Here is a 20,994-nt window from a genome sequence, read left to right on the forward strand (position 1 = left end):
CTGGAACCCAATTGCTATGTTGTAATCAGTGCCACTGGGAAAATCTACTTTACTTTGCTGAACCTTCATTTTCTCTGTGTGCAGAAATAATGAGTGACATTTACTAAGGGGGTCCCATTGACAGGACAAAAGGAGACAAAGTACACAAAATAGCAGGCACAGAAAAACCACTCCTATCTGTACTTCCGGATCCATGGGTGCAGTTAAGGCACATCTCTGGAGAGACAGCTGGAACAGCACTCATCTCCTCACCCTCTTTTCTGACTTCAGCCATGTTTCAGAACTCAGTAGGAAGAGGTTATGGCAAACAGAATTAAAAGATAAGCCTGTGGGAGCAGACTTTTTTATTTTGAAGTTCATTTATTGAATTTATGTGTTTGAACAATAGAACCTAACCACCTGGATTCCTGCTAGCCATGTGGGAGACAAATGCAATTCCCATCTCCTGGCTTTGGCCTGGTCCAACTGTGTCTATTGTCGGCACTTGGGGAACAAACCAGCAGTTGCAGGACATCTCTCTCCCCGCTACTATTCTAGCACTCTACCTTCCAAATAAATAAGTAAAACTTCCATAATAAAAATTAGGCCTGCCCAGAACAGTTTCTCCAGAATTGCTTCAAAATTGGTAATGTTATTATAACTCAAATTACAGCGAATTTAGTCACTTCCAATATTAACAGCAAATCAATGAATCAAGAAAATGTGCCACGTGGTGCCAGGGGGACCTGGCACCCAGTCCCACCTCATCATCAACCAATTGCAAAACCCTGATGCTCGGTGTGTGTGTGTGTGTGTGTGTGTGTGTGTGTGTGTGTTGAGGTAAGGGAAGAGCCCCACCAGCTAACTAACTAAAGACTAACCCTCTAAAGAAGGTTCTAGGTATTAGTCTTTGGCACTGATTACATTTCTACAGCATGAATCAAGAACACATAGGAAGGAAGTGGTGGAGTAGTACAGTGGGCTAAGCCACCACTTGAAAACATAGGAAGGAAGTGGTGGAGTAGTACAGTGGGCTAAGCCACCACTTGAAAACATAGGAAGGAAGTGGTGGAGTAGTACAGTGGGCTAAGCCACCACTTGAAAACATAGGAAGGAAGTGGTGGAGTAGTACAGTGGGCTAAGCCGCCACTTGAAAACATAGGAAGGAAGTGGTGGAGTAGTACAGTGGGCTAAGCCGCCACTTGAAAACATAGGAAGGAAGTGGTGGAGTAGTACAGTGGGCTAAGCCGCCACTTGAAAACATAGGAAGGAAGTGGTGGAGTAGTACAGTGGGCTAAGCCGCCACTTGAAAACATAGGAAGGAAGTGGTGGAGTAGTACAGTGGGCTAAGCCACCACTTGAAAACATAGGAAGGAAGTGGTGGAGTAGTACAGTGGGCTAAGCCGCCACTTGAAACAATTCCATCTCAGGTGGGACAACCTGTTCACATCCAGCTGCTCTGCCTCTGTTACAGCCCCTGCTAATGCACCTGGGAAAGCAACAGAAGATGGCCTGAGTGCATGGGCACCTACCACCCACATAGGAAACCTGGCTGGAGTTCCAGCTCCTGGCTTTGGCTTAATCAACCCACACTGTGGCAAGCACTTTGGCAGTGACCCAGCAGATGGAAACACACTCTCCTCTCTCTTTCTGTCTCTATTATGCTTTGAAATTAAAAAAGGAAAAAAAGATAAATCTCCGGTACCCCAAATATTTAAAAATAAGAAAGAAAAAGAGAAAATATTTCAGAAAAATGTGTGTAGTGATTCTTCTTCAGATCATTAGTGTTTGCTGATCACCAAATGATGTAAATTAATTTCATATCAGCTTCCCTTCATTTTTTTTACTTTGCTGATTTATCAAGACTGAAGTCTGAAGTATAAAATTCCATTTTGAAGGTTGCCCTCAAGCATCAAGAAATGAGCCTATTACGATTGGGGCTTTCTGCTGAAGACAGTGGCACTAGTCACTAAGATAGAATTAGGAAAAGGCAATGGCTAAATCATCAACCACCACGAGAGACATGTGGCAGCACTTGTTCACACATGTTCAGCCGCCTCAGCAACCGTGATGCTCAGGATCACTGTCTGAGATGCTATTTGACTCAAGTTGAGGATCTAGGCATCAGGTTAACATAGGGCTGCCACTCAAACTCTGCTTTATTCACATTCTTACAACCAAAACTATAATTGCTTTTATTTCATAGCTCTCATTCGGTGGGAGGGAAAAATTGACTTTCTCATCCAGGAGTTCAATGGAGACAGCCAACTGAGCCTGTGGACTTGAATATGAGGTCACCTGATTATCAAGTCACTTACTACTAGAAATGACTGTAGTTACATGAAACATCATAATAATTTTTAAATGACACATGCATTTAAGTTGTTATGATTGCGAATGGCCCCCTATATCATTTCTTGAAATTTTTCCAATAATGTTAGACACAATGTTAGATGTCTAATCATTCCAATCTGCTTGCAGAAAGAGCCCTGCCAGCTCTGTGCAGCCTGAATCTTCATCACTACTAAAGCTTAGTCTTAGTCATTTTTTAACCAATGACCTTTGTCCTGTTCCTAGGCTATAAATTCTTACTTGTCCATGCTGTGTTTAGAATTTAGTGTAGAACCGATTCTCTACAGGTTAATCTATCGCAATAGTCCTAAATAAATTCTGCTTTTGTTGTTTTAACTGTGATTCAGCTCTGGTTTTCATGGACAATCAAAAACACTACACAATCAGATGCAAGAAGAAGGAAGTCACAACAAATTTCTGTGTGGTTCAACAGAGAAAAAGAACATTGAACATTAAGTAGCACCTCAGGATTCTGTGCCTACATATGAGTTCCAATTTTACATAAAAGAACAAAAAGTAATAACAGTGATTATCCCCAAGAGTCAGGGGATATTTTTCATTTGAGGGTCTCTGAGAACCCCCAACATTTAATTAACTAAGAAATTAATAGAAAATGCCCATGAACATGAACTAAAGGAGGACAGAGGATTTAACCTAAAAATGAGCTTTCCCAAACAGATTTTTCAAGAGCTACTGTAGTTATCTACAACTGATTGTCATTTCAAGGTAAAATAGGAGCAGAAAGTTGGTGTTCAAATGGCGGCACAGGATGAAGCTAGTGAGACAAGGCATTTCCTTTCATGAATATTTGAAAGCTGAAAACTCAGAGCCTGGTTATTCTATTATGCCTGCAATGTCTAATTTTGTAACAGAAAACCTCTGAATTTGTAAGATGTCAGAGAGGGCGTGAGAATTGAGGAGTCAAGTCAAAATTAATACTGTTGATTTTCAAGACTACATGCCAATGGATGGGATTATCCAAAATGGTGGCCATTTTTTTCGTTAGATTTTTGCTATGCGGGTCTATCTCTTCAAATGTGCTTGCTTTCTTCTCTCTCTCTCTCTCTCTCTCTCTCTCTCTGTCTCTCTCTCTCTTTCTCTTTCTTTACTTGTAATATCACAGTTCATTTTAGGAATTTGAAAGGCCACAAGCATATTAGGTGATGGGTAATGAGACAGACAATTTGTGAATGAAGACTGGAGAAACATCCAATTCTAAGGCCTTGTTGAAGAAGGATGGTGGATACATTTTACTCTACCCCCTGCCAAAGGAGAGAAATACTCAGGACAGGGAACAGAACAAAAGAGAGAAGGTGCCCAAAGATGAAAGTAAATCAACCATTTCCTTAATCCGAGACAGAACAATAGTGAAGCATAGAGACATAGAAAAGATGTTTAAGAAAATCTGGTCAGAGGATCCTTAGTGCTTTTCACCACCAATGGCAAATCCAGAATGTCCAGTTCAGAACAAGATTGCAAAGTACCATGGGCAAATTGCCAAGGTGATAGTAAGTAGGCAAATTAAGAGTTCTCCTACTCTCTATAAAAGCGTGGCCTCAAAATCCTACAGCTTTAAATGCTAGTTTTACTCTTCTTGTTCAGTGAAAAGAAACACAATATAGAGACATAGAGTTTTGCTGAATGTTTAACCATGAAGAGGGTATACAGAATTCCCACAATGCCTTTGCTCACACTGAAAATACAACATTTGACTTCTCAGATGATGCTACTTTTCTCCCAACTATAATTGAGATCTCAGAGAGAATTCTACTCAAATGAAATCAGCTGTGATGCTAATAATACAATGATCCAGGGAATATTGGTGTCCAGACTATATAAAGAACTCAGAAAATTCAACCCAAAGTACTCCAAACAACGCATTTAAGAAATGGCAAAGGATCTTAATAGGCAATTCCCAGAAGAAATATAAATAGCCAACAGATATGTGAAAAACTGTTCAGAATCACCAGTTATCAGGGAAAGGCAAATCAAAACCACAATGTGTTATCGCCTCAAACTGATTGGAAGGGCTAACATTAAAAGAAGAAAAAGTAACTAGTACTGATAAGGATGCGGGGAAAAGGAATCCTTACCCACTAAGGGTGGGATCCAAGTACAATTAGTATTGACAACAGCATGAGAGTGTCTCAAATAATTAAAAGCAAACCACCCCAAAACCCAGCCACCCACCTCTGGGGATTTATTTTTTTAAAATACAGTCAGTATGTGCAAGAGATACCTGCATTCCCCTGTTCACTGCAGCACCGCTCATCCAGAGTATGGTACAGTTGTCCACTGATGGATAAAAATAATGGTGTAGATGCATAATGGAGTATTATCCAGTTATTAAAAAAATGAAATCCTGACATTTGCTGAGAAATGGATAAAACTAAAGATCATTCATTATGCTAAGTGAAATAAGACAGACCCAGAAAGACAAATATCATATTTCTCTGACATGGAAAAGTTTTTAAAAAGTCTATCTGAACTGTATGTAAAGATTTTTTATTATATATTTAAAAGGTAGGCTCACAGAGAAAAAAGGAGACATAGCCAGCAGCCCAGCTTCTTGGGTCATCTTCCATTCTCTGCCTAGCATGGTAGTAGTAGCTAAATTGAAAGTGGAGTATCCAGGACTCAAATTGGAGCCCATTTGGGATCCTGGAATTGCAGGTTGCAGCCTAATGCACTGCATTTACAAAGCTAGCCCCATCAATCCAAACTTAAAATCATGGTTGCCAGAGGATTGGAAGGATACAAGAAATGGTGGAGATTGGGTAAACAGTTCCAAAAAGCAGACAGGTAGAGAGACTGAATCCTGTTATTCAATAGCACAGTGGAATGACTATAGTTCACTGTAATGCATTGTGTGACTGTATAGAAGCTGGAAGAGAAGAGCTAGAGAAGATAGGGAAGTGAAAAGGCCCTTTGTCTATATATATACTGAAATATTGCACTGTACCCCATAAAAATGAATAAGTACTACTTATTAATTCCACTTTTAAAATGTAATTTCTCAAATAAAATACCTCTAGTAAAAAGGAAATAACTGAACTATGTTAATGAAATTAGAAGAGGCAAAGGATTATAAGGCAAAATCAAAACATAAATCAAAATCTGGGTCCTACCCCTTCTCTGTTATCAAATGGGCATGGTCATGGGACAGGAGACAAACACAGCACGTGATGGGTGTGCAACACCGGGGGAAACAGAGACAACAAAACATCTGCCAAAGCATCACTACAAAGTATGTGTTGGGGTGGGAGGCTGAGCATGACCCTGAAGAAAAATCTTCCTCCAGACTCTTGCATTATGAATTCCTCTCCCTACCTTGAGAGATAGCTTCCCATAGTCACTCTTCATTATCAGGAACTCGTCAATACATTAATGCAACCAGGACTAACTGAGCACATAAGTATTGCCCACATTTAAGTTCTCCCAACCCCCCATGCTTTCACAAGTGTTGACTTACCTAGGCACCATACATGATTACTCTTCACATATGGAAAAAAAAACACGAGGAAGGTAGAAAATTCCTGTAGGAGTTACACTACCGGCCCTCTGGAGTCTCTCGGACTGCTGGCCCTTCCACTCTGCTGCAGCCACACTGACTGCCCTTGTTCTTCAACTGGCCAAATGCAGCCTCCTGAGCCTTGCACTTGAACTTCCATCTGTTGGAAAGCCCTCCCTTAGTAGCAACATGCTCTCCCCTCCACCTTCTCCTGCCTGTCGATCAAATGGTACCTGTCACAGAAGCACTTGCAAATCTGTTAAAATTTAAAAGTTTAATTTTTTTGTATTTCCACTTTTGTTATGCTTCACTTTAAATACATATATGTGTGTATATATATATACCTATACATTATATATATAATTTGATATTATATATATATATATTATTTGAAATACAATAAGACATAGAATTCTTATCTGCTGGTTTACTCCCCAAATGCCCACAACTGCTGGCCAGCTCAGGCCACAGCCCAGTAGCTGGGAACTCAAACCCAGGCTTCCGTGTAGGTGGTGGAAACCAAGTATTTTGCCTTTACCTGATATCTGTCTTCCAAGATGCACATTGGCAAACAGCTGGCATTGAAAATAGAGCAAGTATTCTGATATGAGATTTAGGTCTCCCTAGTAGCATCTGTTGCTCCTATAAGATGTATTTGAAAGGCAGAGTCTTTCTCTCACACGCGTTCTCTCTCTCTCTCTCTCCCTCTCTCCCTCTCTCCTCTCTCTCTCTCTTTTTGAAGGGTTTCAATGGCCAAAACTGCTCTGGTGGACTTCAGGAGTTGAAGTCCAAGCATTTGAGTCATTATCTGCTATCTTCCCAGGCACATGAGTGAGGAGCTGGATCAGTAGTGAAGCAGCCAAATGTCCACTTGGTGCACAGTACAGGGAGCTAAACTCCCCGATTCAAAATGCTGCCCACATCCGCAGTAGCTTAAGGGCTGCACCAAAGACTTGCTGTCATCAACTACAAGAGGGATCTTTACCAAGTTCACAGAAAACGTAGATTATGCAAATGTTTCAGCACCCAACCCAACATCGTTCAATTCCATTTCCTCCAGGAATGTTTTAACGTACCTAGTGGATGACTTCTCGATTTCTTTGTTGTCTCTACCCTCTCGAATATAAGCTCCATGTAGCAGAAACTGCCCTGTTAGTGCCTTAGTATCGTGTTATTCAAATAATCTCTCCATAACTTAGACTGAGGTGAAACTGTTTACTTAAAGCTTTCTGATTTTCTCAGTTCTTTGAATTCAGTCTGACTCTACACAATTATATCACAAAAATTACTATGATGTGCCAGGGCTATTTTTCACAATGAGCAGTAAGATATCTACACAGCAACCAACATCAAGTTGTTAGTTGCGAGCGTCTCCTAAAACTGTCTTCTCATTGCAGAATTAACACAGCCCAACTATCAGAACCCAGGATCACCTACAGCTACACCTGCTGGTATTGTACGATCAACTAAAAAAGTAAATGTGGTAACAAAATGAAATCAGTTATGGGGCTTTCCTAAAAGGTGTTTCGATTTTCTCATAAGGTTTCTTTTGAGTCTCTGAGCAGAATATACTAAACGTGGGTGATGTGGCCTGGCTTCTGGCCCTTGGTGTGCCACACACTAGATAACCACAGACAAATGGATTAGGCTGGTCTCCGTGTCATCTAGGAAGCAAAAGTTTGGGGCCAATTCTTCACCTACTCATCATCAGCCTCCACCAAATAACACAGGATTCATGTGAGAAACCTGTTAACTTTTCAGTTTATTCTATTCATAAAAAACAATAACTTTGATGTATTAATATTGTAACTATAATGTGGGGAAAGAGATTTAAACCATGACCCTCCCCAGTGCATCCACTTGGATACCAAGCATTCATTACCTCAAGGAAGGGCTATCAAGACAGAACTAAAATGAAACAGTTGAAATCCTTGGCTAAAGCTTGAATTCTTCCCCTTCTATCTTTAACTTTGTAATGGAGGAAAGCCAATATGTAGAAAGCTGAAAGAATGGTTTGACTGGAAAAACACTATCCTGCAGTCCTTTGAAGTTAAATAACTTTTAGGAAAGCATTAGGTTTAAGATTTGGAAGAAGAGGATTTTTTGCTTGAAGTCAAATTGTTGCCCCACAAAGTCCTTACTGAAGTCAGATGGAAAAACACACATGCACAGAAACATCTGGCAGGGGGGGCACCTTCTTTATAAACTCACCCAACTTGCACTGATAATGCAACAGCCTGGCAAATATAGTGCCAGCTGGGCTCCAGAACAAAGCACCCAGCATCCTCCATCCTGCAATTCTCCAAACCTTTCACCGGAGTCCCATCTAGCCTTCAGAAATACGTTCCAGCTCACAGGAAATGCAGAAGACAAAGGACACACTCACAAACACCACAAGGAAACCCTCAGGGTCAGAAGGAGGGACATTCCACAGGACAGCTGCCTGGCCATTGGAAAAAGTCAGTTGAGAGGGGCAAAAATGGATGATGTACATAAGACTGCAAGAGACCAGAGAAAAACAGTGGCCAAGTGCAATATATGAACTTCCAGTTAACCCTGGTTTGAAATATGAGCAAGCATAAAATGGGGAACTTAAAGACAAAAAAGATGTTGTTATTGCAGAGTTTTTATTTTAACTGCAGTGATAACAGCACCGTGGTCATGTTTTTAGGAGCTATGCATCTCTAGTTTTGGGAAAAACACACTGGGTCCCTGGGAATGAAGGAAAATGAGGTGGGCAGTCTATTTCTCCAACAAGCAAAATGCTCAGCAGAGGTTGATTGCACATGTTTGGGACTCTAGCATTCAGTGTTAACATTCCCTCCATTTGTATTCAGACTGAAAATTTCATAATAAAAAGACCTGTACATATGATGAAAATTATCTGGAGGAAAATGAAGTCAGAAAAAATTACTTTTCATATTCTTTCTGCGTCCATAAGAAATAGAAAAAGACTCAGAGAGGAGACAAAGAAATTAGATACAGGCAGGAAGAGCCATCTGATCTATCTCCTGATGGAGTATGCAATCAGATGAACACAGAGTCTCAGGTGCAGAACAGTCTGGAGTTCACGGGCTTGGGAAGATCTGACAATCTGGCCAAGAAGTCAGAGCAATCTCAAATCTGTGAGAGCGATGAAGTAGAAGGAGCTGCACAGTATGTTTAGGTAGACAGTGCTGGGGCCAGTCTCCAAGCATTTTCTGTTTAAGTTGCAAGGATAAATTGCTGAGAGCCATGTGAAGGTATCAGAACCTGGCTAGGAGCACAATATAGTACATCTTTGATTTGCACAATTCATGCCCAAGGCTGTACAAGAAGGTGGACAGCCACCAGCACAGAAATGACTATCAGGGCTCATGCTGTAGACTTTCATCAGTTACAAAGTACACACTTTACCCCCACCAAGGACAGAAATACACCTAAGGAAATACACAGTGGAGAGGCACTGAACTGACAGAGAAAATGTTAAATTTTCTGTGATTACTATCCAGTGCAAAAAGACCCACAAACCAATGTGTTGTTGAAAAAAATCACAGTATCTATGGTCCATATCAAAGATACGTGTCTGCTCCACAAACACACTTTACCAATTGCTCATTCACTGCTTCAGTGTCATGAGAGAACCCAGATAGAATGTGAAGGATAGAACATTATGGGGCATGCATGTGAATCCAAATCTAAAGTTACCTTGTTATTGTCTACACTCAAAGAGGAAAAGGCAAGGTATCAAGGATGCACAAAATATTCCGGGTTATGAAATGCATGGCATTCCAATATGGATACATTGAATGTTCCAAGGATTTACTTCAAATAAAATGACAAAGTGGTGCTGTGATGTCTGTCTCAAGAAAAAAAATACGTCAGGAAACAGGGCAGCTGTTGCCCTCTCCCTGAAACCCACACCATTCCAGGAAGAGAGCTAAGGCAGGGCTGCCCTTCTTGGCTCCCAAACTCAGATGTCAAAGGTAGCCCTCCCTGGCACTGAGCATGCTGTATGCAAATAAATAGTATGCAATCACTGGTGGTGTCACCTCAGGACAGAACTTCCTTTGTAACTTCAAGGTAGTATCTTCTTGAGATGACTAATCATTTGAAGATGTATAAAGGTATATTCAGTGCTGTCCACACAGATACAGTATTTCCTGCATTAACAGTAGGGAGACTGTATTCTCACAGCAGAGGGAGAATCTGAAGGCAATTAGACATACGGTGCAGACTTGCTTAGTGATTGTAGGATTGGTTTTGTAACGGGAGGATGGAGAGGATCCTAAGATGACTTGTAAGTCTGTGCTGTTTACTGGCCTTCAGGTACTTTTCTTTTAAAAGACCATGCAGGATTGAAGAGCAGGAAAAGCTCAATTGGGTTGTTGACTCCACTTGAGTCTTATTAGATCTGTTAAAGTTGACGAGAGCAACTGTAAATAGAAACATCACTTCCTTCCCAAGATTCTCTCCTCTCACCCACTCCCTCCCTGAACCACTTCCTTCCTTGCACGGTTACTAGCTGGGACTGAGATGACTCCCGGTCTTCAAGGAAGAGTATTAATATCCTACTAAAGACTTAACGAGTTCAAACCAGATTAGTTCATTGGCTTGTTCTCACTCACATTCTCTCTGTCCTCAGACCACTACATCTCCCAGATGGTCACAGAAGAAGCAAATGTGTTTCTACTTTGCTGATGCCTTAATAAAAACAAAACTCTTCATTGCCGTTGGCCTGTCCAAACCTTGGCTTCTGTCATAGGATATGCAACATCTTGGCTTATCATTGTAGTCATGTGGATGACAATCCACTGCATATGAAAGAATACAATTTCCTCAGAATCCCTCTTTTCCTGTGTCAAACGCTGCAAGTGTAACTACATTGAAGCCCATTTTTGTATTAAAAAAATATCATTTTAGCTGTTACCATCTCCTCCTTGCAAAAGAGAAACATGTTAGAAGTGTCTATTTGTTCATGTTTCCAGATCAAAGAGAAAGGGAATTAGGAAGCTCCCAGACCAATCTCACTCCTGCCCTTCTGTTCATTTCCTTCAGTAAATAATCCTGCCAGAAGAAACTGCTGGAGTAGGTATGCAACCTAGCAGGCATAATGCCTGTGTTCCACACTAGAGCACCTTGGCTCATGCTACTGCTCCAGGTCCTGCTAATGCAGATCCTGGGAAGCAGCCACGATGGTTCAGGTTGTCCGGTTCCTGCCATCCACGTGGGAGACCTGGATTGGAGTTCCGTCTTGGCACAGCCTCAGGCTTTGTGAACAGCTAGGGAGTTAATCAGCGGATGGGAGATCTCGTTGCCTCTCAAACAGGTAAAATTTTAGGAGATAAAACCAAATGGGTTTGTGATAAAATTCAGTACAATTTTAAAAGAAAAACCATTCCGAGGACAATAACAGTTAGAACTTGCAATGTTTTATATACAGTGCTTTGAAGAGCTTAAGGATTTAAAATAGGCAAATGTTTCAAAAAATTTGTATTTGTGTGTTCGTAGAGGTACACTGTAATCATATTCTTTCTGTAACCCAATGGAAAATCTTCAAACACTAGAACATACTACACACATTTGTGATATTTTCCTGCAATTTGAGATCGGTACAATTTATTTTTAAATTCAGACATACTCTTCCTGAATAACATATTACTAAAACATCTGAAAAATAACTACATGTTATGAAATTCATTTAAAGGATCCAGCACTAATAGTTTCTACCAGTCCTTTACATCTTTATCTCAGTTCTAAACCCAGCACTTAAATAATTCTTATAATCACCTGAGAAATGAGTGTATGAGTTTTTCAGTTTGCCAAGAAAAGATTAAGATTTCAAGTTTAAAATCTTGCCCAAAATTATGATTAGTGGATTAGAGAGCTAGGGTTGGAACCCAAGCTTGCCTGAGCCTCTAATATTACATTTCTATGCATTTACAGGATTGAAGACTTAAGAGTTAACAACTTACAAACACGAAAGATGTGCATTATTCAAACAGGCTGTCTTCCCAAGTGCCATGTGACAATTCTGCTGATTTAGAGCTAAATTTATTTCCCAAGTCATTCAGTATTCTTGCCCAAAATAAAGTAAGATAAAATCAAAGCATATGTTAGAATTTAAGCCAAGTTATTATCTGTGTTCTTCATAAATTCTGAAAAGCTTGTCCACTAAAATCAGATGCTAGGAATAAGGAGGGAAAAAAACTAAAAGAGAAAAGAAAGGGTGTTTAAAAAAAAAAAAAACTAGCAAGGACAGAGATATGTAAATGCAAAGAATAAAGTGGAATGCAAGAAATAAAAAAAGAAATAAAAAAGAAGAAAACCAGCAGATATTTTAGATTTTATCTTTTTTTTTATTATTCCACAATCTAATGAAGATATTAAAGACATTTTCTCCACAAGGTATGTGGGGAAAAATAAGTAACAAATTTTCCTGACTTTTAAAGACAAAATCTAGTTTCTTAAAGTGTCTTCAACTTCTTAGTGAAAGTAGCTAATGGAATGCCACTAGACAACACTGCACATACTTTCTCTATCACCAGCAAACATGAGCTCCCCCTGATTCACACAGAGCACATGGGAGCACCCAGAGACGGCAGGAAATGGGCAGCTAGAGTTTAGATTATTTGCAGCCATGTGGATGAGCCGGATCAGTGTGTCCAATGAGCTTAAGTCAGCCACAGGAGGACAAATGCCACACAATCCCAAGTTGATCTCACAGAAGCAGAAAGCAAAGCCTGGTTTAACCTAGTCTAGCAAGGTGGAGGGGGAAGGAGAATGAGAGAGAGTGGTAAATGGGCACAGTTGGTAGCAGGAATAACTTCTCATGTCGTACAGCACAGGACAACTAGAGTTGACAATAATTGATTCTGCATTTTAAAACAGCTAGTCGATAGGACTCTGAGTTTCCAACACAAATGACTGGTAAACATCAGGGGTGGTGGATATGCCAGTTTTCTTGTTCTGATCATTATTCATGGTATACACATACTGAAACATCACACTATACCCTATAAATATGTACAGTTCCTATGTGTCAACTGAAAAAGACATTAAAAAGCAGAAAGAGTTAGGCTCATTTGCAAGGCCTACCAAGAGTTGTACAGACAGTACGTAGCCTTTGCAATGGAATGTCTTTTAGATTTCCAAGGATTTGATTGGTGTCATCAAGTTTTGTTCTCTATCAAGGGTGCTAAGATAGCAAAGGCGCTCTATTTGGAACTATGTCAGGACACTTTTTGAATGTACCTGAGGAAATACATGTTCCCTGCCACTACTTTGTGGTTAATACCTCAGAAAGTTAGATGAAAATGCCTATTATGAAATAATTACACATGGATTTCAAATGTTTTGGCACTGAAATAAACTTAGATATTTTTTCCATTTTTCATGCAGTTCTATAGGTTCAGGGATGTCCCTCTCCACCCTCCCTAACTACCCTTCTTCCCACTGTTTTCTCCTTTATCACTACAATATCTTTCAACTACATATTCTACAAACTATTGGAAGTCCCTTCACATAATCAACAAAAAATCAAGATATTTAATAGATGCTTACTAAGTACACCTACTGATCAAAAACAAACATTCCTTATTCCATTATATGTGCACTTAACTTTACTAGTAGTAAAAATATTTTAATTCAAACTGACAAATCTGATGTGGGTAAGACTAATAAATAAAAAGGTGTTTCCAAAAGTTGCCAGTGTGTAAGTAATCTGGAAGAGTATTTATACAAAGCCCATCACTCAACATGAATATATAAACACCTTTCTCTCAGAAATCCACATCCAATTATCTATCTTCATATAGAAACATTATATGAAATAACTTTGTGAAAACCTAGTAAACACTTAGACATCCATTAAAAGAAAAAATCTAGCTCACCAATGATCATAATTACAGCAGAAAATTCAAGCATAGCACTTACTGAATGGCAGGAGCATTCCCAAGTGCTTCATAAATATAATCTCAGTCTTACTTCACAAAAATTCTGTGGGGCAGGCATGATTACTGTTCCATTACAGATCGAAATATCAAGTGTCTCCAATAGGTTTGGAGAAGACTGTGTGTGGATTTCAAACATTTTTGCATCAAAATGAACTGATTCTTTTCATTCAATATTCAAAGTCCTCTTATAACAAAGCAAGTGTGGGTGAGTTACTTGCTCACACAGCTTTTCAAGGTTAGAGCTTGGTTTCAGTCTACTTGGAAATACTATTAAACAAAATGCAGGAGACTCCTGAGCACCAAACTAGGCAACCTGTTTAACCTTTAAGAATACGCAGAATGAAACTGGCATTATAGCTCCTTTATATAACCAAAAATGAAACTATACATATGATCACTTACATAACATAGGCAGCCTGGGTGGCCAAAACACTTCTCTCTGGGAGTGAAAATGGTAACGAAACAAGGTGCCATTGAACTCTTGCTTCTAAGTTTATGTACTTCTACACTATTGAAATGTTTGAAAACAACAATGTATGTACTTCTGATTGTCATGATTTTTTTTAATGTTTTTTTTTCCAAGGAAATTTGGGGCAGGGTATAAGAAAGAGTTTGTCCTCACAGATGTTTTTACAACTGTGTCTCTTGCTTTTAGTCACATACTTCCCTCTTTTAAAAGTTGATCCAAATATTTGTTAAACACAACCTCCTAAACTTTCCAGAACTGTTTTCAGTTCATACAAAAGACTTTAAGCTTCCACCTTTTTTGCTTTGGCCCCACTACATTTAAAACACACACACATACACATTTTGGGGTTGCTGTTAAAAGAAATTTATAAAATCAAGTATAAGAACAACAACTTAGAGTTGGAACCTTGACTTTAGAGTTAAGAAACCCTGATTCTTCATCCCCTGGTAGTGTAGATTGTTGACCTTAAATAAGGGGAAAACTCTATAGCTCAGATATCAGGAAAGCATGTGTACAGTGGAGTTTATTTTCCTGATATGAGAGACTGCAGAGGACATCTGCAGGATATCAACACAGAATAAGACAAAAAGGGGTTTCCTCTTCCAGTTCATCCTACAGGAACTTCTTAGGGTCATTAAACGCCTTACATTACAAAGACAAAGGATATGTCCATCCTCAGAGAACAAATATCATGCATGCACTTGCATCAGGAAGCGCTAGGAACACCGTGCTCCAGCACAACAGCACAACAGTTGCCAAGCCCCCTGCTCCTTGTTGGCCTGTTTGCTTTGTTTGCAATGCTGTGCACCATTGGTGCCCCAGGCCAGGCTGCCAACAAGGAGGACTCGGAAGACCCGAATCCTCCCTGTGCCTGTAGATGTTCCATCTCCACTTCACATGAACTTCTCCATCTTCAGTGAGCAGAGAGAGTCAGGAAGCAACATGGGAACTAAACACAAGACTTGGTTACAGCACAAGTGGGAGCATTCAAAGGAATGGTAAGCAAAGCTGCTCTGGAAAATTCTTTGAGCTCTATTTCAGTGAAAAGTAAGATTAAAATACTTAAGCAGGGAGACGATAAAATTATACTTAAGTATAGGGGTATCAATACAAATACATATTTAGATACATTAATTATAATGCTATGCTTCCATATGAAACCACAGATGAAGAATCTCTACACAGACAGCCAAGAGCTGGAGAGCCTTATTCAGGGTTTCTGCAAGTATGCTAAATAAATATTCAACCAAAAAGTCATAGGGCACTATAAGGTACAGACATGAACACAGCAAAATGAATTGGGGTAGGAAACATTCTACAAGACACTGGCATTGGTAAAGACTTCTTAGAAAAGTCGCCAAAAGCAGAGGTAGTCAAAGTCAAAACAAACAAATTGGACTACATCAAGCTAAAAAGCTTCTGTACCACAAAGAAAACGATCAACAGAATGAAGAAGCAATCAACAGAATGGGGAAAAAATTTTGCAAGCCACACAACCAATAGGGGACTAACATCCAGGATTTATAAAGAGCTTCAGAAACTCAACAACAGCAAAACAAGCAACCCTATGAAGAAAAGGGCCAAAAAAATGAGCAGACACTTTCCAAAAGAAAAAATTCAAATGACTAACAAACATATGAAAAAATGACCAGGCTTCCTAGCTGTCGAGGAAATATAAAACAAACAAACAAATGAACAAAAAAAGCCACACTGAGGTTCCACCTAACTCCAGTGAGATTAGCCCACATTTGGAAATCTACTAACACCTGCTGGTGTGAAGCAGAGAGAAAGGTATGTTACTTCATTGTTGGCAGGACTGTAGGCTATTATAGCCACTATGAAAGTCAGTATGGAGAATTCTAAGACAACTGAAACTTGATCTACCATGATCCAGCTATCCTACTCCTGGGAATATATCCAAATGAAGTGAAATCTGCATATGAATAAGTTGACCTGCAACCCTATAATTACAGCAGCATAATCCAAAATAGCAAAGTGGAAACAACTCAGATGCTTATTGAAAGAGGAATAGATAAGGAAACTGTGGTATACCTACTCCATGGAATGCTAGTCAACCATCAAAGAGAATGAAAATCTACCATTTGCAACAAAATGTTCCAATTAAAGAGCATTATGCTCAGTGAAATAAGCCAATTCCAAAGGACAAATATCATATGTTCTCTCTGATATAAGACAATCTTCGTGCAAAATACAAGATCAACAGATATATAGGTACACATATATAAACATCTATTTTCATAATTGAACTGTATTATGGAGACTAGCATACCAGGAAGTAAAGATATATTGCAGTATGCATTTCTACTCCTGAATACAAGGAAAACTCCCAATGAAACTGTTAAATCTACCTTGACAATAGGATGCTAGACTGTCTACTTTGTCTATATCTGCAATGTCTTGGTACACTAAACAGCTGAATGTTGGACTTGTGATTGTTACTGGATACTATACTATTATAATAATATGAGGTGGGGGGGAGGGAACAGTGGAGAGTGTGATGGGGAGGTGAGGGCAGAAAGAAATCCCCGTTCCTATGAAACCAAACTATGAAAAACAGTTAAAAAAAGATTCTACCTCTTGACATCTTCATTGAGACAGAGCCAACAGCCTACCAGACAGTAGTAATCAGAAGCTTAAACCAGATCAAGCAACACTGGAAGAACCCTTCTAGGATAACAGCAAGATCTGAGCCACCATCTGACACCTTTGCTGGTTTCTGAGATGAACAAAAGAACATCTTCCTGTTATGTATAACATGTTACGTTATGTATGTTATATGTTGTGTATAAACTAAAATTGAAATGTCAATGAGGTGGTCACAGAATGTGGTTAAGAACTCACATTGATTTTTAACATATTGGGTACTCATTACTATGTCAATTAATTCCATAATGATGTAAATTTTTGCTGATGGTATGTTGGAGCTTTTAATTGATCGGTATGATACTCTGCTGACTCTGTCTTCAAACCAGAGAGGGTATACCTAAGAAGCCATTGAACTTGGCTGGACAATAAGATGCTGGACTCTATGTTTGGTATATGCTTGCAATGAGGGAATCTCAACTGAACTTGAACTGTGGTTATGCAAAAAGGTGGAGGAATCCACCATGGGGGGAGGGTTTGGGGAGGGATGGGGAGAATCCCAGTACCTATGAAACTGTGTCACATAATACAATGTAATTAATGAATAAATTTTAAAAAAAATCTTCCAAAGCTGTAGGTTTGAAGGTGGTGGGGCAGACTGAAGATGCTCATAAGCAAAATGAAAAGCCAAAGCAAATCCTCCATATTTAAGCAACAGCATTTGTTTAAAACAACTTGAGGGGGCCAGTGCTGAAGTTCAGGAAGTTGTCACCAGCATCCGACCTCCAAGTGCACATTTGAATCCTGACTGCTCTGCTTCTGATCTGGCTCCCTGCTCGCACTTCTGAGAAAACAGCAGATAATGGTAGCAGTTTGGGCCCTTGCCTTCCATAGGGAGACCTGGATGGAGTTCCTAGATCCTGGCTTCAGCCTTGTCCAGCATCAGCTGTTGCAGGAATTTGGGAGTGAATCAACAGACAGAAGACTATGTGTGTGTGTGTGTGTGTGTGTGTACATGCGTGTCTCTCGCTGTCACGTCAAATAACTAAATAAATCCTCAGAATTAAAAATGTGAAACCTACATAGCAATAAGCAAAACCTATAATAATCTGTTAAAAATGGGAGCATGTACCCTTTGGGAACTTAGGAAAGTCTCTGTGTTCTGCTATTATTTGGGTATGGTTTTTCCCACAAAGGTTAATGTACTAAAACTTTAGCCCAGGGTATGGAATTGTTGAGATCTTTATGAAGTGCAATCTAGTGGACCAGGGGTAGCTCATGGGTTTCTAACTTGCTGAATGACTGATGTGTCTCACAGGAGTGAATCAAGCCTGACAGGGCTACATTAGTGCTCAACCAAGCAGGTTGTTATAAGAAGAGGTCAACCTGCACAATGGCCCCTTTTGCATGTACCCAAGGCCTTCTCTGTTTCTCTACCATGTCATGACACAGTAAGTACACTAGCATCATGATGACTGCAGCCTCAACCACCAAAACGTGAGCCAAATAAATCTCTTTGCTTTGTGAAGTAGCCAGCCTCAGACATTTTGCTACAGCATTCAAAAGCAGATCGAAGAAGTACCTATTTAGTTAGTCACAGGTTATTCATTCCCCCTACATAATAGTGCTACCAGAATCAGACACTGGGTAAGTAAAGATGAATAAGAACAACATGAAGAATTACACCTGTTTTGAATTGTACCATCAGCCTTCAGTTTAGAGGAAAATGACAGAACAGAAGGGGTTGGCTAAATGACATGTACAGTCCTGTAGACCAAGTTTACCACCTGTGTTCTCAAACCTAGGTTTAACTCATGAGTTTGGAATGTGACCACCTGCCCAGGGAAACAATGCCCTCAATCATTTTAACTTAATTTGTCTTGCACTTAACTGAAGTGTGATCTTTTGTATAGACCTCAGCACTTCAAATCTACAGCATTAAACAATAGCTGTCATCTCAAAGTTTCTATCACAGATTCAAACAGCAGACACTTGATACAAACTGAGTAAAATCAGTGAAAGAACAAAAAACACTAAGCAAGCCTAAGGGTAGGCTGGCAGCTCTCCTTCTCTCCTAATCTGTCTCCAGAATCAGGTATTAGGTGTGGAGGAACAAACTCCCTCAAGATGCATATTTTGAACAAGCCATAATCTGCAATAATTTCTCTGCACCTCAATCCCTGGCCTCTCACAGGTAGATTCAGGCATAGTTCAGCGTATTTCAGCTCAGAAAACACAACTGCCAGAGTGTATAGTAGTGTTTTCTACACATCATTCTCTGTTCCAGACATGAGAATGTCATTGGGAGTCTCAGCTCTAACAGTATTTGAAATACTTTCACTTGCATTATTTTTTAAACACCACTTCTGATGCAGTTTCATTTGCACTTGATGCATGTGACACATCTTAATTTTTCTAGATCTCCAGAGAGAATCAATTCAGCATCTGACTTGTGAAACAATAACCTCAGATCAGGCCCATTTTGATCATATCACAGCACAGATGAATGTGCAGCTAAAAATAGGAAAATAGGATGTTCTGAACAAGAATGTGAGCCTCTGAGACAAAATTCCTAAGAACTACTTTATTTATGTTTTCAAACAAGGGTGCAAAATACACAGTATGAGAGTTATTGTTGTAGAGAGTCGGCTGCTGGTCCTGTGACAAGGCTCAACAAGCTCCTTCTCACAATCTATTAAGGACACTCAGTCAGCTTAGGTGCTTTAGTCACGTCATTTTAAATCATCCAAATAAAAATACCATTCCAGCCTTCGTGCTGGGCTCTCAACATGCAATATAAGGGGGCTTCATTCAGTTTGTGTACCACAAGATCCACCACCTTCTTCCTTCATCGTTGTACTACAGCCAGCAGGTGGACACCTTTTCTTCTTCTACAGTTATACTTGCAGACAGTACATAGGTAGACATTCATTGACTTCCTAGGCCAAGAGTGGAAACAGAATGCCCCACTTTTGTTTCAAAGAACCCCAAAACTTTTACTGAGCCCCCCTCAACATGTCCTATCTCTAAGGAGCCCCTGAAATAAAAGGGTAACCCACTAGTAGAATCTGGTACTGTCTGCCAAACTCTCTGCTTGTAGACACACCACTCCCATGCCTCTAAGAAAAAAATGGACTTGTGAATATCAAGAGAAGCAGAATGTCATGGAAGGCAGACACCACGCAGAGTGCAGCAGCCGAGACCAAGCCTGGATGTCCACTAAGACAGTAAGATCTGGAAATATCTGGGTCAAGCCATGGATGAGTTTGTTTATGATGTCATACTCAGAAGGAAACCAGGTAGCCCGGGTGTTCCACATGGGACACTAATTCTCCAAGAACACTTGGGTCACCACAGCACCGGCACCGTCGGGAAAATAGAAATTGTGCCTGTTCTTGGGTTCATGCAGATCTACTCAATCCAAAACTGGAAGTTTCACAGGGATCCAGTCAGACAGCCATCAAGACAGATGAATCAAAATCATTAAACTGCATTTGTTCTTTCAAAACCTAGCTAATTATTGGGGAAGGACAGATCATTTCCCCTCCTAAAGGCTTATTAAGGAACAGGTGGCTCAAAGCAAGGCTGAGAGTATTTTCAGAATTTCTTTTTCCTAAGTCTCAGTTGACCACTACTCCTCTGTGTAGTATTTTTTGTCCCATAAACAGTTCTGATCTATCCCATGCTTGAATATATGCTGAGCAACTTACTGCTGTTGATATATTCTCTGTCAAGTAAGCAAGCAACATTAACAGTAATTCTAACAGATTCCAGAGATTTTAAAAGAAAGAAAAATGCTAGAGTTGCTCTCTGATACAACTATGTCACCACCAATTCTCCCAATTTTCCCACTTTCACATTTAGAATAGCCTACACAAAACATGGCAATAACTTATTTGTTAAAGCATAATGTTCCAACTTAGCTGCAACTGCCTCTCATTCAGTGAAGCTTCTCGCTTCTTAGACAAGAACATTGATCCAAATATCTCCTCTAAAACAACAAACAAAAAACCCACAATGTTCTATTCTTGGCCCCTAAGTTTAAATCCAGCATTGAGAATCTTTCCACCTTAGCAAAAAGTTATCCATTAACATAAATGTCAACAGACCACCAATATCTATTCTTATTTTGCTTACCAGCTCTG

The 20,994-nt window shown here is 39.7% G+C and overlaps 1 protein-coding gene across 2 annotated transcripts in view; it reads right to left on the reverse strand.

Moving 5' to 3' along the window:
• Window positions 1-20,994, reverse strand: part of NTRK2 (neurotrophic receptor tyrosine kinase 2) — a 351,452-nt gene that overhangs the window by 240,849 nt on the left and 89,609 nt on the right. The window lies entirely within an intron of this gene.

Source organism: Ochotona princeps, chromosome 14 (genome assembly GCF_030435755.1).
Source record: "Ochotona princeps isolate mOchPri1 chromosome 14, mOchPri1.hap1, whole genome shotgun sequence".
NCBI classification, from domain to species: domain Eukaryota; kingdom Metazoa; phylum Chordata; class Mammalia; order Lagomorpha; family Ochotonidae; genus Ochotona; species Ochotona princeps.